The 4,422-nt window shown below is 37.3% G+C and overlaps 1 pseudogene; it reads right to left on the reverse strand.

Moving 5' to 3' along the window:
* LOC102174279 lies at positions 2,218-3,159 on the reverse strand (annotated as a pseudogene).

Here is a 4,422-nt window from a genome sequence, read left to right on the forward strand (position 1 = left end):
CTCCTTTGTCTCCTTTTTCGTCTTTTATATTTTTTCCTACCTGGTTTTGAGGACAATGTTCTGCTTTTCTGGTTGCCTGATGTCCTCTGCCAGCCTACAGAAGTTGTTTTGTGGAGTTTGCTTGGCGTTGAAACGTTCTTTTGAGGAATTTGTGAGGGAGAGAGTGGTCTTCCCGTCCTATTCCTCCGCCATCTTTCCCTCTTCCTCCATTTCTTTCTATCTTTTCTTTCTTTTTTGAGAAACTCATAACATTTAAGAGGCTTCCCAGGTGGTGCAGTGGTAAACATTCTGCGTGTCAATGAAGAAGACATAAGATACACCAGTTTGGTGCCTGGGTTTGGAAGATACCCTGGAGTAGGAAATGGCAACCCATTCCAGTATTCTTGCCTGGAAAATCCCATGGACAGAGGAGCCAGATGGGCTACAGTCCATGGGGTCAGAAAGAGGTGGACAAAACTGCGCATATGCATTACTACTACCATAACATTTAAAAGTCTTGTTATTAAAAATTTAATATGCAACTTGTATAATTTTTGTTTTAATATTTAGTATTGCTATAGATTAATTGAAAATAGGTGCCTGAGTTTATTTCTGGGTTCTCTACTCTCTTCCCTTGGTCAGTATGTCTGTTTTTGTCCCTGTACCAAACTGTTTTGTTTAGTTTTTAATATTAGGCAAAATACTGTTTATTTATTATTTCCATAATTGTGAAGGTTTATAATTCTCCTTCATAAAAAAGCTAACCTTTGCTTTCTTTAACATAGTGTTGTTTCTGTTCACTCCCGAAGGTACATGGGAATAAAATTCTGCTGGTTGTTCTTTATTTCTAGTGCCTAAAGCAGTACCTACCCCAAAGAAATTACCCAATACATATTTGTTTTGTGAATCAATGAATAAATCATTTGAAAATTTTGGATTTAAAAAACTAATGGCAACCATTACTTATTCTTTCTCTGGAAAATGTAAGAATTTATCAACTTAATGTTCTCTCTTGGTAGGTCTAATTTGAAGATATGCTTCTGTTTTACCTGTTGTGCTTCATTTTTGATACTTTTAATTTGGAGGTGAAATGGGCCAAAGAACTAAACAGACATTTCTCCAAAGAAGACATACGGATGGCTAACAAACACATGAAAAGATGCTCAACATCACTCATTATCAGAGAAATGCAAATCAAAACCGCAATGAGGTACCATTTCACACCAGTCAGAATGGCTGCTATCCAAAAGTCTACAAGCAATAAATGCTGGAGAGGGTGTGGAGAAAAGGGAACCCTCTTACACTGTTGGTGGGAATGCAGAGTAGTACAGTCACTATGGAGAACAGCGTGGAGATTCCTTAAAAAACTGGAAATAGAACTGCTTTATGACCCAGCAATCCCACTGCTGGGCATACACACCAAGGAAACCAGAATTGAAAGAGACACGTGTACCCCAATGTTCATTGCAGCACTGTTTATAATAGCCAGGACATGGAAGCAACCTAGATGTCCATCAGCAGATGAATGGATAAGAAAGCTGTAGTACATATACACAATGAAGTATTACTCAGCCATTAAAAAGAAAACATTTGAATCAGTTCTAATGACGTGGATGAAACTGGAGCCAATTATACAGAGTGAAGTAAGCCAGAAAGCAAAACACCAATACAGTATACTAATGCATATATATGGAATTTAGAAAGATGGTAACAATAACCCTGTGTGCGAGACAGCAAAAGAGACACAGATGTATAGAACAGTCTTTTGGACTCTGTGGGAGAGGGAGAGGGTGGGATGATTAGGGAGAATGGCATTGAAATATGTATAATATCATATAAGAAACGAATCGCCAGTCTAGGTTTGACGCAGGATACAGGATGCTTGCGGCTGGCGCACTGGGATGACCAAGAGAGATGGTATGGGGAGGGAGGTGTGAGAGGGTTTCAGGATTGGGTACATGTGTACAGCCGTGGCAGATTCATGTTGATGTATGGCAAAACCAATACAATATTGTAAAGTAATTAGCCTCCAATTAAAATAAATAAATTTAAATGGGAGGTGAAGCCAGGATTTAAATTTAAAAAAATTATTAGCATGCTGGGTTATGGAAGGATCTTAAATGATGTTTCTGAAGAAGCTGTCACTAGATTAAGATGAATGAGAGTGTTTTGAGTAAATTAACCTGATGGCAAAACTTTGTCGTTCAGTATGTGTTTATTTGGCTTTGCATTCTCTTATTATTTTTTTTTTTTGCAAAATATCACAATTCTTTTGATTGAGTTATTGAAGGCTTGCTTGACTTGCTTGTTTCTCAGTGCGTGAATGAAAGGGTTCAGCACTGGAGCGATGGAAGTAGTGAGCATGGTCACACCTTTGTTAATGGCCACTGAGTCCTTTGCTGAAGGTTTGATGTAGATGAAGATGCAGCTACCATAGGTGATTGAAACCACAATCATGTGGGAAGAGCAAGTAGAAAAGGCTTTTTTCTTTTGTTGGGCAGAAGGGAATCCTAAAATTGTCTTGATGATATAAATATAAGACAGAGCCACACACATCAGTGTCATAATGAAGGTCAACACAGCACAGATGATAACAGTCTATTCCATGTACCAAGTATTTGAACACAAGATTTTCAGGAGGGGAGATGCATCACAGACAAAATGATCAATGGTATTAGAATCACAAAATTCCAATTCTAGGCCTAGGCTAAGTGGGGGGATTACAATGAATAGACCAGCTATCCAACAACAAAAGACAAGTCTTCTGCAGACCGTGCTACTCATGATGGTCACATAATGCAGGGGTTTGCAGATGGCCACATAGCGATCATAGGACATAGCAGCTAGGAGAAAAAATTCGGTTACACCAAAGAGATCAGTAAAAAATACTTGGCTGGCACACGCATTGTAGGTAATGACCTTGTCACCTGTCACGATGTTATACAGGTATCTGGGAATACAAGCTGATGTGAATGAGATCTCCAAGAAGGAGAAATTTTGTAAGAAATAGTACATGGCTGTCTTAAGGTGGGAATCCAGGAAGATGAGGAAGATGATGGTCAGATTCCCATTTATGCTTATCATGTAGGTGAGAAAGAGAAAGATAAAAAGCAAAACCTGCAGTTGAGGGTCATCTGTCAGTCCCAGCAGAATGAATGTGGTTACTGTACTGTTTCTCATTGCTGACTGCTGAGTTCTGTTAAATCTGCATGCTAATGTTGAAATGCTTCATTTAAGATTATTTTAACAGTATGGAAGGTATCATATTCAAGTCTTTCCTTATTTATCATTATTTAAAAATATTTACAATTTAAATATTTATTCTGTAAAGGACTACTGTTAACTGTGGTGGGTATGTCATTTCGTAGGAGCAAAGATATCTTGTGATATTCAAGAGTTCTCTGGTTGATGTTGCTTGACATTTTGTTCTTTATTAAAGTGTTAAGATGTGTAAGATCTTTTGGGTTCAATGTGCACACACTCTGTAGTCACTTGAAATCTCTGTTTGAGCTCTATGATTAAAGAATTTTGTTTTCTGTTTTTGTTCATTGCATACAAGTTCCTGCAACACCTCTAAACTTTGTCATTTGTGCACACACACACACAAAACTTCTTCAGCTCCCCACCTGACACTGCTTCTGTCAAGGTTTTTCTGTCCCTAAGTAATCATTTATAACCCACAGTGATGCAAAATATAGAATGTCTTAATGAGCAATACAGTTGTACTTATGCACAATATACATGTATATTTTCATGAAATGGTCTGGTAAATAAACTTCAAAGAGAGTACAGATGATCTGTTTCTCTGGTTTTTATCTGTCTGTTAGTATTCTCTTCACTTCTTTCACATCTCACCATAGTAATATTCCCTTTGTATTTTCATTAATTCTTATGTTTTGTTATGTCTTTCAGATGGTCATTTCTAAATTGATATCTTTATTGTGTAATACTTGATTCGAAGATGAAATTTGACATACCTATTTGAGCATTCACATGGACTATGTCACAAATAGAACTCATGCTCTTTACCTGTCTCTCTTCTCCACTTAAAACGTTCCTTTCAACAAAGATAATAGATTACATTTATTGAGCATATTCTATGTGACAGATTTTTTGGTAAATACTTCTCACACATCATATGTTTTCTGTCTTCAACTAACTTGAATAACTTCTATTGATTTTCAGTTTCACCTTGAAGCCCTCTGGAAAGTTTCCTGAAAGTCCGATCACTATGCTATCTCTTATCCCAGCCTCTGTGTTCCCATAGAAAGCAATGCTTGCTACCATTTTAACACTTAAGAAAGAACACTTATTTGTGTATTAAGTTTCCTCTGGACCCCTCAATTCATGTGTATGTGGACTCACTTTACTGTGTGAACTATTGTATTGTTTTACTGATATGGGACAGGGTCAGCTCTGACTGTCTCAGTAGAAGATGCAGCT

Source organism: Capra hircus, chromosome 5 (assembly GCF_001704415.2).
Source record: "Capra hircus breed San Clemente chromosome 5, ASM170441v1, whole genome shotgun sequence".
Lineage (NCBI taxonomy): Eukaryota > Metazoa > Chordata > Mammalia > Artiodactyla > Bovidae > Capra > Capra hircus.